The sequence below is a fragment of the Pinus tabuliformis genome, chromosome X, assembly GCF_031772625.1.
Source record: "Pinus tabuliformis cultivar Carrire ecotype Pingquan chromosome X, CPIR1, whole genome shotgun sequence".
Classification (NCBI taxonomy): Eukaryota; Viridiplantae; Streptophyta; class Pinopsida; order Pinales; family Pinaceae; genus Pinus; species Pinus tabuliformis.
Window position 1 is genome coordinate 1,135,073,572 of NC_142308.1, and position 15,026 is coordinate 1,135,088,597.

General features: G+C 37.5%; 1 pseudogene; it reads right to left on the reverse strand.

Annotated features, from left to right (window-relative positions):
- Positions 1-247: 247 nt before the first annotated feature.
- On the reverse strand, positions 248-1,614 carry LOC149143841 (uncharacterized; annotated as a pseudogene).
- Positions 1,615-15,026: the final 13,412 nt, after the last annotated feature.

Here is a 15,026-nt window from a genome sequence, read left to right on the forward strand (position 1 = left end):
AGTCTTTTCCTGAAAAAATATGCAAAATAAGGTCAGACAGGTAACATGTACTCGCAGTAACTGAGTCAAATCATCACCAAATGACTGATTGGGTCAAATATTACTTAGAGAAACACAAAAAGATGAAACAGATTTTGTATCCCCGAACTTTTTTTTATATTTCTTAATATAACGAATGATAACAAAAAGGAACACAGGTATCCTGATGTAGTATACACATAAAATTATATATCCCTATATATCCGTCCTTCAAAATAAGGGCTGTTTGTTTTTTATCTATGGCTGTTGAGCCATTAGAGTGCCTACATACAGTAATAACAGCAGTACAGAAACATATTCAACATCATATCTCTTTATGCCTGGGCTTACAAAACTAGTTGGAGAAGATGGGTGGCTTGCTGCCTTTGATGATTCGGAGCTGCAAGAACTGACACCATGAGGAATTATTATACCAGAGCCTTCATAGCAAAGCCCCGGGCTATTATTCCACAGGGCCAGGCGCCTTCCCAATCTCCTGCAAAAGATCTCAGGAAAAACCACTGTGCCTGATAAATTATTTCCATTGAAATATAATGTATTCAAGGAAGGAATCTCCGCCAAATTCGATGGGATTTCCCCGGTGAAACAATTGCCATTGAGAGAAATATATCGCAATTGTTTGGATGAACCCAGAGACTCTGGTATTCTTCCCTCATATCTTGAGGTCGAGAGATAGAAACTCATTAGCTTTGGCAGCTTATCCCATGCTAGAGAAATATTGCCCCCAATAGGATTGGTTCCTAGATAAAGCTCCTGCAAATTACTCATGTCCGTCAATGTCTGTGGAAGATTGCCATGAAGCCCATTGTTGCAAAGATCCAACAACGTCACATTTTTCAAATCTCCCAACTCCAGCGGAATCTTCCCTCTGATAAAATTATCGCTCAAATCCATCTTCATGAGAGATTTTAAGCCCCCAATTTTAGAAGGCAAAGTACCATTCAACTTATTGAAACTCAGGTCCAGGATTAGCAGATTCTCCAAGTTGCCAATCGAAGTTGGAATTTGGCCACAGAACTGATTCCGACTGACAAGGAGCTTTTTCAGTTTATACAATCTCCCCAGCTCCTCTGGAAATGGACCCTTCATGTTATTTTCTTTCACAACCAGATTTTCTAAGTTTCCCAGCTCACATAGCTCAGACGGGAGCTCTCCAACCACGGCCTCATTGCTACGAAATGTGAGGCTCTAGATAGAGTTGCTCAGATTTTTCCACCCTCAAGAAGGCATTATCTGTGGAGCCCAATTGAAGCACATGTAGAATGAGAGAGTTTTCAAGTGCCCAAGGCTGAAAAGTGCAGGATGAATGTTGGCGGTCTCGCTGCATTTCAGCGAGTTATCATAAATGGCGCCAAGATTTAATACTGTAACGAACCAGAAATCGCCGAATTGATCGCATGAAGATCCCTGAATAGGTGTGGTACCACAAGGATCTGGATAAATCCCACTCACATTCGAGTCACTTCCTACCAGAGAACCCAATACTGAAAACAGGGCTTCTTTTTCTGATTCAAGCATTGGAGCAGGAGCAGCTATCTCCTGAGCGCAGCGGGATTCGAACTCGGAACATAGCATCAAAAACAAAGTAAGAAGAGACAAGACAGAGGACCTGCAACATGGTTTCTCCCTTTGAATCTCTGAAGAACCTTAACCCAAGAAGTTGAAGTTAATCCTAGGCGAAGGAATTCAAATTCCATGGTGAATTAACTCCCCCGCAGCAAGACGCGATGGTAATCGGAATGTCTGTCAGATATTTGTCAGTCGTGGACATTAATGCGGAGGGTGGCGGAGCTGGGCGAAGCTCGCGGAGGGCGGCGGAATTGTCGGCGGTCGGAGCCGGAGGTTTTTTACGGGCGGCGACGGAAACCGGGCAATTCCTCCGCCTGGGTAGACAACTCCTAAATTTTTTATTATTATGCTAATAGGTTCATCATAATAGTGTTTTTGAGATTTGAGATGACATTTTTCTTCCACATTCGAATCCAAAATTTTGTAACTAGTTTTTGGTTTTCACAATAACTTTTTCTCATACTTTGGCTTTAAATTTGCACAATAAAGAGTTCAACAATAAGTTGAGGAAATCATTTCTTGAACCCAGCACAAGGAGATTCATGATAAACATTTTGTTTCTCCCACAATTGAAATTGACAACCAAGTTTGGTTTCCCCTCCAAAAAGAGAGATACTCTACAAGTTAACAACATTGAGGTACCACATGTATTCAATGCTCAAAGAGTAATGCATTGGCAATAGACATTTCCATGTAATTGATTTCAAATGTTTAAGGGCTCAAGCATTATGTTCTACCTCGGTTGAACCCACTAGATGAATATCCACAACAACCACTTCATTCGTTTTCAGAGTATATTGCATCACATACTGCTACACCTCAATCAACCATGCACTTAATTAATTTTGGCAAACACAATCATCCTCAATACTATTAATGAGGCTTCCTAAGTTAGGATATTGAGAATGACATGAAAAAAAACAATGAGAAAAAGTAATGTATGAGTCAAACGACATGCACTTACAATGAAATGTTGTTGTTTTTATTTTATTTTAAAAAAATAAAATCAATAATGTATATATATATATTAGATGCAATCATTGGATCTTACTACCGATTGTGACAATGATAATTGGCAATATGTTCTACATTCCTCTTACAAGAAAACAAGTTTAGTAAAGTCCAATTAAATTTAGTAAATGGAATATGAAACTGGGAAAGCAAAATCCAACTTCAACTACTTAAGCAATTTAACCACCAACCTTAAAAGCATACTTTGTTCCAACCAATCCTTCTATGACTTGTTCAAAAGATGAAGCTCATTGCCAGAGGAAATATCACAAATTTGATTTTTTTTCTTTTAATTTAATGAGAATTTTGTTGAACATTGTATTTTATTTAATTGATAAGAATTTCAATTATAAATTGTGTTCATAATATTTATTTGATATGGACACTAGGTTGGTTTTTTATGTATATGATTGCAAATTATAAATTAAAAGGAAAAAAACATAAATACATTAAACAACCTAAATTTATTATAACATTTATTATTTTAAACCAAAATACAATTCTTTCAATTTTCCTATCAACCTCTCTTTACACCTTTTAAAACTATACCTAATTTAATTTGATTTATCTCTCTACCACATACTTAGCATCTTCAAAAAAAAATCTCTCTACTACATACTTGGCATCTTCATAAAATAATTTTCTTGGGGTAGTTGGCATCTTCAATATAGGTTTATCTGCAATGTACTTGGGCATTTCATAAAGTAACTAGGGGTTTTGAGCATTTTCATATAATGACGCATACCTAATTTGTTTCTCTCCCCCACTGTTTGGGTGAAGCGTTGGATAGCATTGATTTTCTAAATAATTTTGATGTGATGGCAGAGCTTTTGCGTGGTTTTCCCTTTCATTTTCTTTAAGTACGAAAAAAGCATAATTTTCTATTAATATCAGTAAAATAAGATATACATATGCCATTCATTGTTCATAACATGAGCCTAACTAGCACTATCAAGAAATACAAATCACCCCTAATGACAGTACAAGGGGAGAGGTCCGTATACAACAAGATTTACCTGATAGAAAAACAAAATATTCATGAAAACATATCTGAAATATCAGAAATAAAAAGAAGTTGTATTTTGCAAGCGCCCCACATCATCAAAAAATAAACAAGATGTTGCAGATATGCTCTGATGCGTTCTATGGATAAGAAACTGAGAGGAGAAACAGATTGAATCTTGCCACATCTGACAATAAAGTATGTTAGCATAAGGATTCTGTACGATAAAAAAGACAACACCATCTACGAGGAGAAAGAGATAGAGTTTTGCATAGATTGGTCGAGTCCATCCTCGTAGAGGACACTGTTTATGCCCAGTGGCCTGGCTTCCATGTACAAAACAGAAACAGCAGTGCTTCATTAATGCCGCACAAAGCTATATTTCACATTTAATAACTTGCAAAAACATCAAGAAAAATCAAAATGTTAGGGGAGGGGAATGTATTTAACCGGGGAGGGCAAAATCTTCAATATTTATGTTCTTCTGGTCCATAGTAATAGTTAAATGCATCTTGCCTAAGGAACCAGTTAAGCCCTTCTTTGATAGTTCATCCGTTGTCATATTCTGCTCTCTGTGGACATGGTTTATAGCGGAGTTTTTTAGTAAAGCCCATAAGTGTTCAATTCTTGTCAACCATCCAAGCACTAAGGGATTATAGATTTTAGCAGACCCCTTTAAATGTTGTATTATTATGTTGGAGTCGCCATGGATGTGGATAAGGGGAATATCTAGAAAGTGTATGAACCATAGAAGGCCCCAAAGTGCCATAACCTCTGCTTTAGTGTTTGTGCCCCTGCCGCCATGCCAGAAAACATTATATCTTTGTTCCTTTGAGATGACCAACCAGAAACCACGACCACATACTTTTTGTTGAGCAGCACCATCAAAAAATTCCATCGGGAATATTCGTTGTATTTCCGTCTTGTTAAGGCAAGGAGCCATCTTGCATGTTTTTTTAGAAGAGTATAGAGTTAAAGAGGTGAGAATGTTGTCCATGACCCTATGAAAATTCTTAGAATAGTTTTGAAAAATGTAGTTATTTCTCCACTTCCATATTTCCCAGAAAAGGATAGGTGGGAGAATTCTCCAGTCAGCCTTTTGGCTTCTCCGCCATAATAGACAGTCTTTTATGCAATCATACTGCTAAAAAGGAAAACCAAGTAGACAAGAGAGATGTTTCTAGATATGAGTAGTGAACGAACAAGTAAGGAAAATGAGGTTATTATTTTTAGAATCCTTTTTACAAATGGGACAGATGCTAGGCCCATGCCATAACCGCTTTTGCAGGTTTTCCCATGTTAGATTTTTGTTGTGAAATACTAGCCAGGTGAAAAGTAAAATTTTGTTGGGAATGTTGGTTTTCCAGAAAGCATATAGAGTATGTTCCTTAGTCAAGTTTGAGATCCTGGAGCAGAGAGAAAAATATGCATCTGCTGCATTAATATTGTCATTCTGCATCTTCCTTGTCCAGATTAACTTGTCCTGGTTTCCCTCATGGCGTATCCCTAGTTGATTCTTCCCCGCCATGATGCGGTCAGTTCCAATGAGGATGTTGTTTCCTGAGCCAAATTTCTAAGCTAGATGTTGCAATAGGATCTTGGAAACTTTTTGGAAGCTGAGCCAAATGGCTAATCCATTTTTGGCACCAATGGAACCTTTACGGAACCAGTAAATGAAGTCATGGTTCTTAATATATTTTTGTCTAATGAGCATGCTCCAGGTACCTGTACCAAAGATGCCTCTCCAAAGGGATTTAATAAGTAAAGCCTATCCAAAACAGCAGAGGTCTAAAATTCCCCATCCCCCCAAGACTTTTGGCTGGGTAATCAAATGAATTTTGACAAGGTGATATTTTTTTTTAATATGACTGCCTCCGCAGATGAAATTAGCCATGACTCGGTTTAGGGAGAGAATGGTAGCAACGTGAATATGAAACAGGTGGGCCCAATAGACTGATAATTGGTTTAGGATGTCTTGGGAGAGGATAACGCACCCACCCAGGGAAAGGTTTCTGAATTCCCACCTAGAGATGTTTCTGAAGAATCTATCAACAAGCCAGATCTAGTCAGCATTTTTATAATTGCAGGCTTTAATTTGGAACCTAAATATTTTATGCCTTGATCCATCAATTTGGCCTCTATTCTTGATATAGATAATATTTTCCCAGTCATAATTATTATGATACAAGATAGATTTATGTGCATTCATGTAAAGACCAGTTGCATTGGCGAATTTTTTGAAAATATGAAAAAGACATAACCAAGAAAAGCAAAGCAACATACCCATAATCAAAACATCATCGACAAAAGATCCATGTGAGATGTTGATATTATTACCAATCTTGAGGGCTTGAAATTGATCTCGTTCTGCAGCCTTTGAGATGTGCATGTTGAGGTCATCCATAGCAAGAATGAATAATAAAGGCGAAAGCGAGCATCCCTATCTGAGGCCCCTCCCAGCCCGAAAGAAATCTGAAGGATACCCGTTTATGATCACTAAATAATCAACATTAACAATGCACGCCATAATCCAGTCCACACACTTTGATTGCAAGCCTATTTTAAAAAGGACAAGCCTGAGGTATCCCCAATCAAGGTTGTCAAAAGATTTTCTCACATCAACTTGTAGGATAGCATCATTAAAGTTTCTTGTATGGATAGAGTGCATACACTCCTGTGTGTTTGCAACCGCATCATGTATTTGACGACCTTTCATAAAACCATGTTGTTGTGGGGATATATGACGACAGAGCGTGTCCTTTAGACGGCATGTTATTGTTTTGGAGATAATATTATAGATAAGATTGCATAATGAGATAGGTCTATAGTCATCAAAACAATTTGGAGGATTGCACTTCGGGATGAGAGAAATGTAGCTCGACTTGATGCGATGGTGAATATGCCCAGTTATTGTAGATTCCTCGACCATCTGAATGAGATCATGTTTGAAAAGATCAAAAAAATGTGTGAACAATTCCATAGTCCAGCCATCCGGCCCTGGACTTTTGTCGCCTTTAAAAGATTTTAGGACACAGAGAAGTTCATCTTCTAAGATGCATTTGTAAAGATCCTCATTCGGGTCTTGGTCAAACATAACCGGATAATGTTCAATCCCCCAGATGAGGTCTTCCGCCACAATGTTGTCGCTCCTTTCATAAGCTGTTTTAAAATGTAAGGTGGCAACTTTTGAGATATCAGCGTGTGAATGGATAAATTATCCCACTTCATCCGGAATTCCCCAAATAGAGTTTATATTGTGCCTATGGTTTGCAAATCGATGGAAGAATTTTGTGTTTTTGTCTCCATGTTTGATCCATATAGCCTGACTCTTCAGGCACCAAGAGGATTCTTCAATATCTAAGATGTGATCTCTTTTGACCTATAGTTCCTGGATATGAGTTCGGATGGCAACAGGGGGGTTATTAGTGGCCATAAGCGGGAGAATATTTTCCAGTTCATTTTGAATGTCTCTAATTTCTTTTTTCATTAATAGCTTCTTCTTTTTCTGCCAAGATTTCACCACCCCATGGAGGGATTGCAGTTTGTCGAGAATATGATTCATGGGAGAGGAACTAGTAACACTCCCACTGTTCTAGGATTCCCATACTAGAATGTTGAAATCTAGATCTTGTATCCAAATTCTGTTAAATTTGAAAGGCATTCCAGGACGCACTAGCGGCTTGTTCCAGGCCAGAGTAACAGGCCTGTGATCAGATAAGAAATTATTGATGATGTCTGTCTGTACCTCCCCCAAACGGTCAATCAATTTTTCATGGATTAAAAATCGGTCCAGTCCTTTAGCGACATACGCCACACCTTCCCGTCCATTGTCCCAAGTAGGAGCCATAACCTCTGGGCAGATGTCTAAAAAATTGTGTTATAGGAGGGCACCCTTAAACATTCCCGCCAGTGGATCAAGTTTTTTGGTTGGGCCCCAAGTTTCTTCCGAGGCAATAGTGTAGTTCAAATCTCCCGCGATGATGAGAGAGGTAAGTTCCATAATCCCAAAGGAGAAAAGACGATCCCAGAAAGTTGCCTAATCCCTATAAGGAGCATATGTATTTAGAATCTGTATGCGTCCCTCCAGGCCCCGGATGTGGCCTTCAAGTAGAATACCCGCAAAACAATTGTAAGCTTTGAGACAGACCCATATAGGGTCCCAGATTACCACCAAACCGCCAGAGAGTCCAACAACCGTGGTGGCAGATATGTGCCAATATGGAAACATTTTCCTGAAATATAATATAACCTGAGGGACAGAGTGCATAGATTCCTATAGCAAAATGATAGAAGGGCGAAGAGAGACAAAAAGACTCTTGAGGGCTCGAAATTTCGAGGCAGCCCCCAATCCCCGTATATTCAGGGAAAGAATGAATGTCATGGGGACGCCATCTCGGGTTGTCGTGCTCTAAGGCCCCGTGAAGGAGTGATGTCAGTGATAGGAACATCAACCAAAAAACTATCCATAGGGGAGGCGAAGGGTTAGGTCTAGGTCTAGGTCGTCCCCTAAAATGTCTGCTCCCGCGGTTTTGAGTGCGTCTGACAGTAATGTTGGAGGTTGATGTAGGACTGATGTGGGGAGTGGGTGATCCATCAGGTTTGTGGATGGTGAGTGTACGCAAGTCCAGGGATTTTCTATTGAGTAGAAAATCCAGGTCACTACCGATAGAGTTTGTAGGAGAGTTTAGTGGTGAGTTAGGTGGGGTGGTGTTGGTCCTTGGCCCTTTACCCCGATTTGCATGTAATGAAGGTGACAAGGATGGAACGTACGAGATATGTGATGTGGAAGGAAGGCCAAGCATCGGGTGGGGTGGCGGAATGTCCAGATGGGGAGGAGTGGCAACCGGGCAGACTTTCGGGGAAGAATAGCAAGGTTCTAATGATCTTGTGAGTCCGTCTTCAGTGAGGATAATGGGGATGACGGAACCATAATAGGCGAAGATCCATTTAAGGAAGAGTTCAGAGTATAAGAACGATGCGGAAAAGAATTACGTGGAATACTTGCATGTCGCCTCCAGGGTGAGATAGCCTTCTGAAAGTTTGGTGAAGGACTGCTTCCACCATCACGACCCCTTGGATGACCGATGATGGGCCTGCCATGTAGTAGACCACCCAGCCTGCGAGGGCATTGTGCCAACAAATGCCCAGTATGGTGGCAATGTGAGCATCGAAAGGGGACTCCCCAAAAATATAATCTTTGAGACAAATGTGTTTCCCCCCAGAATAAATTGATGTGATCCAGAAAACCGCCACAGTATTCTTTCTCAATTAAGATCTAGGCCACCCTTTTGTCCTGTGCACCCAAACAACGAGGGTCAACATACACAAATTTGCCTATAGCATTTCCAATGTCCATCAGAACTGGTTTCGTCCAGAGTTCAATGGGGAGGCCGGGAAGTTTCACCCAAATGAGCTTATTCTGGGGTGTATTGTGGAGTGAATTATATCCAATGTACCAGTGGTGCAATGCAAGGAAGTTTTTTCCATTAATCCATGGCAGCATTTTGATTTTTTCTAAGTCCTCCTGACTTAGAAAATGGAAATTGTACCATCCCTTCAGGAGCCAAACGATAGTCGGCATGTAACCCAACATGGTTCTCCATTTTTTCCCCACTCATTATCTCATGTCAGAATCGCTAATATTAGCAAAATACCATCGGCCAACTAAAGCTCTCTTCTGTAGGCTTGTAATTCTGTCGACGAGCACAACATTGTCCAAAGAAAGAGCGGGTGGTGGGGAGGTCATTCTAATAGAACGATGTTTGTTTTTTGAACGACGTCCCCATGCAGCATGTTTGCCACCCTACGAAGCATGTGATGCATGGAAGCCATGTGGCAGGCTAGCCTCACCCAATATATTATGCCACGTATCCAGTGAGCGTGGGCGACACTGAATACCCGAGTCAACATTGTGTTGAAGTAGCGACTCAGTGTAGGCTCGTTGGCAGATGAGTGAGAGAGGTGGTCCACCATTTGGTGGAGGGATGAAAGGACGCAATAGAATATTTTAAAAGGATGTCAGACAAACAATTAATATGAGGAAATCCGATAGATGGATAGCAGTGATGTAAGATGAAAGGAAATAAATGAGGCAAGCCTTGGGAAATGAAAGGAATGTCAACCGAGGGAGAATACTCGTGTGGAGATTAAATCATATATAGCCAGGATAGCGGAGCGCCGTCAGTGCAGCGTCCGGAATTGGCAAAAACTCTGAGGCTGACACGGGGGAATTATCGTGTTGTAATAGACCAGTAATCGATGCAACAGGGGCGTATGGGCGTCCATCTGACCAACATGTGTGGAGATTTGGAGGTGATCTCAACGGAGATGGAGCCACCTAATACCTATGGATTAGCGCAGATTGTCGAAGAGAGGTACACCGAAAAAGTTTTGAAATAATCCGGTACTGGAAAGAGAAGAAACCGACCGAGAAGCCAGAGCCAAAGGCGAATGTGAGGTTAGCAGAGATCTAACTACAGCAGTAGCAACCCAGGCAAGAAAACTAGATATTACAAATTCTAAAACTGAAATTCTTGCAAGGTCTGGAGATGAAACATAAACATGGCCAACGGGCTCTGATAAGAGCAAGGAAGCTAAGTAGCAGTCCCGGTCTATCTATAGCGAGGGGCCAAAACCAAGAGTTGGAAGAGGATTCAAAGTCGACAGTCATATGGTCTTTGCAAGACGCATATGTAAGGGGAGAGACAAAAGTGCAGCGTAGAAATTAGCGTGTAAAACCATTAGTTAAATTCAGGTATTCAGAGCTAGATATATAACAGAGACAGAGAATGTAGATAATTTTTAATGTAATTAATTTACAACCAGGCCAGAGAAAAGGTGATCTTGGGGAAAAAATTACATACCTGTTGTAGCATCCGAAACTAGATTGTGTCCGTTATCCCCTTTCAACAATTCCACAGGAGCCCACATGCCAGAAAAACCGTTGTTTGGGAAAGACACCTTGGAATGATGAACCGTGTAATACTGTAGGCACCATCTAACGAGGTGACTAAAGACGAGAGTCAATCCTCGCAGAGGACACTAATAAGTCCAGTGGCCAAGCCTCTCAAGAACCAAATACCCATGCGAAGGAACCCATCCTTGTTTAGAAACCCTCAAAGGTTACTCCAAACCAATTTTTCCAGCATGTGTACCTCCTCGGTGATTGTTGTGTATCACATTTTTTTTTAATAAAATCATGGTTATAAATGTGAGGGGAGTGCAGTTAATGAAAATGGTGAAGGCAACAACGTATATCGACACATTTTCATAGTACATTATAGATTACTTTATTCAAAATGATAATGCAAAATAACATATAAAAGATTCTATCCATGATTGATAATGCAAAATAACACACAAGATTCTATCTATGAGTTTTATAATGTAAAATAATATATAAAAGATTCTATCGATGAGTTTGATATTCTTGTGGACATCTAAACAAGTTTTACCAAACTAAATTTACTTCTCTTGTTTTGTCAGTTTTGCCAATCTAAATTTACTTCTCTTGTTTTCTCTTTTGGTCGTTCCCTATGTTAAATGTAATGGATTTTCCAAGAAGATATTTAGTTTCTACTTTTTGGGTAAATGCTCCTTCCTGCCCCATTTTTTCCACAACTCGCAACTACTACATCATAAAACACATATACATGTAATCTTTGTACATTTTGTATAATACAATGTCTTCTAACTTACCAAAAGAAAAAACACACTATACAATATAATATAATGATAACATTTTTTTTTTATTTGCAAAAATACTTCCAACATCTTATATACACTATATCCATACCAAAATTATCCACTAAATCCCCATGTAAGAGACAAAAACACAATCAAATTTCAATATCAAAAGCAAAAATATAATATGATTTTTTTTTAATCTTAATTAATTTAAATAATTGAAAGATCAAATTTGTTCACTAATTAATTATAATTTTTAATCTTTTCTCATATTCGTAAACTTTATGCTAAAATCACCTATATAAATTTAATAATATAAAAAGTATATTTCTATCTTTCCTACTTTCATGGAAAATGAATTTCTGCTAATTTAAAAATATATAAAATAAAGTTATGATCATGATAGCCAGGATGGGAGGGTAAAGGCCATGACATTAATTGCCAGAGATTCTAGGCAAAATCTAGACATGGTAGAGAAGACAATCATCCTTTTAAGTTTTTTTTCGTGAATCAATAAATTTAGGGCTTTTCCAGTTTAAAATTTAGGTTTTCCTTTGGTGAATTTTGTTTCCTAGTCAATTTTGCAACAAATTTAAAGTTTTTCATGTATTAAATTTAGGTTTTCTTTGAGTGAAATTTGTTTCAAGTTTAATAGAGATTTATTGGAATTGTATCTTTTAATTTTATAAATGACAAAATTCAAATGCTTTAAATATTTTCAAACACTAAATCTATAAATTTCGAACATTACCACTCATTTATTTATAAATGACAAAATTCAAACGCTTTAAATTATTTTCAAACATTAAACCTTTAAATTTTGAATATTGCCACCAACTTTTTTATCAACTATAAACATTTTAATCAACGGGTATTAAAAAAAAAACTAATTCAAATTAAATTTATTATAAAATCTTCAAATGCAAACGCTAATAAAGTCCCAAAATCCAATTGCAAAACTCTACAGAAACTCATCCTAGCACTTTCAGATTTTCCCCTTCAATTTTTTTAATAAAAAAATTTAAACGCTTTTCAAGAAGTTAGGAACTCTATGCAGCCAAATCTTGATAAAGATGGTAGCTACATTATTAATATTCATTTTTCTACAGATAAAACCGAATAATAAAAGCTTTAGCATCCGCTTCTGTTCTGGAAAAACATTAACAAAGATCAACAAATACCAACGTGATAGCATTTCTATTTAATATTTTTCTATAAAACAGTATCTTTATTAAAGGTCAACTATGAAGCTACCATTAAAATTTGTTTGAGGACCTATTTCATGCGTAAATCGAGCTTCCATCGATAACAACCAGATGCGAGTGGCGTTGAAATCAAAGACAATATTTTAAAACTACAGAATATATTGGCCAATAGTCACATTCCATGATAATCTGTTACTAAATGGACAAATTTTGTCGGGTTTTGATCCATAAAAAATAAAAATAAATAAATAAAATCTAATGGTAATGAGACATACTTATATAGGTGTATTTTAAAAAATTTGAGACATACTTATATAGGTGTATTTTAAAAAATTAAAATTTTATCTTAGTTTAGCTTAAATATTTGTTTATAATTTTTTTAATGAAATTATTTTCTTTAAGAGAAAGAAAGTAAGAATTAAGGCCAATACAACAACATTCATAAGCATGAAGCAATTGCAATAATATTTCTCATCATCATGTCACTAGGTCTAGGAAATAACAACTATTCTACCCAACCACATGAAATAATCTTATTATTTTCAAATTTAATATCAAAGAATCTTCCATTTATTTCTTTTTAGATGAGTTTTTCAACGATCTTTTATTATTTCGAACTTTGACATTAAGAAATTTTAAATATACTTGCTTTTACATTAATCTTAACATCCACAATTTTATCATGTCTAAATTTTGGTATAGTTTTTTAGATTAATCTTAACGCCCACATTTTTGTCATAAAAAATATATAACAATATTCATAAACACACCGTCATTACAACAATATTTCTCTTCATCATATCACTTATAAGGAGTTGAATTTGAGTAAGGTAGATAACAACCATTCTATCCAACTACCAAAATTGACGTTATTATTTTCAAATTTAATATTAAAAAAATTTCTATTTATTTATTTTTAGAATATTTTTTCAATCATCTTTTATTATTTTCAAATTTAACATTAAATTTTTTTAAATTTTTTAAATGTATTTGCTTTTAAATTAATCCCAACTTCCACAATTGTACTATTTCTAAATTTGGTATGCCTTTTTATATTAATCATAACACCCACATCTTTGTCATTTCTAAATTTAATATCAAAGAATCTTTCATGTATCAATTAATCAAATAATTCTTAACATCTTTTATGTACCTAATATGTTTTTATTAGAATAGTGTTTATATATTCTATTTTTTAAATTTGATATGATTTAATTTGGTATGGAAGAATATTTAATGTACTGAGTATTTAAATAGCTTTTGAATTTTCATATATCTAAATTCATTATTATTATTTAACAAGAATGGGTATTTTCCTAAATCAATAATTTTGTACATATAAACTGCTACTAGTTCACCAAATAGAACAATTATTTGATAAATTCCATAACTTACAACAACTAAAAAATGTTATAATAGTTCTATGCCTGGAAAGGAAGTGGATTAGAGCGCGCTCTGCTCCCCCCTAGACGTTTTCAAACTCTATGTGCGACCTCCTCCTTCGGCTCTCGGGGCCTCCTGCTCCCGGGGCTTTCAGCCCTCGCCTGGTACATGATGGATCAAGCAGAGCCTCCTCCTAAGGGTGCTTCAATCCCTATCCCATCTGCTGGAACTTCAGCACAACTGGGAGAAAATGTGGAAGCCTTCGCTTCACTGCTCTCCTCCTTGGGACCATCTCGTCCCAGACCGTCCATATCAAAGTTTGTTAAGAAGATCGATGAAATGCCTGAAATAAACCTTCCTCCTACTCTTCCTCACCATGCAGCTCTGTCTCTCTCTGAGCGAGGTTTGGTGGGTCAGTTCACTGGTCTCTGGCCCTCTCCCCGTTCGGTCCTCAAATGGGTAGAAAGAAACTGGGCCTCATCTATCATGGGGAAAATCTCCATCAGATTCTGCGGAAGAGGATACTTTACCTTCCACTTTGAAATGAAAGAGGACAAAGACTTAATCTTCAGAAACAGGCCATATTTCATGGATTCAAGAGGGATTTATCTCAACAAATGGACTCTGGACTTCGATCCAGAGCTGGATGTGCCAAATGCAGTGCCAGTATGGGTGAGGCTCCCTCATCTTCCTCTTCATTGCTGGGAAGATGAATCTCTTAAAGCAATAGGGAATGTCCTGTGGAAATATATTGACAGAAGTGAGCTAAAGGAAAACATGCATGCCTCTGCAAGAATATCTATAGAAGTAGATATGGGGAAAGGACTTTCGGAAGCAGTCAAGATTAAAGTGGATAAATGGGTTCACATCCAATAGCGAGACTACGAACAAATACCATTCAAATGTAAGGCGTGTCATGAATATGGTCATTTTGCAAATAGATGTACTAAAAATAAGGAAACAAAAGAAATAGAAAATCAGGAACCAAAATGGGAGCAGGTCAAGAAGAAAAATTTAGCAACCAAACCCAAAACGTCTTCTGTTTCCAATCTTCCTCCCTCTTTAGCTACCTTCCCCCCTTCCTCGTCCCTGCCCCCCTCTCCCCCCCATCCTTCCCTTCTAGGCCTATT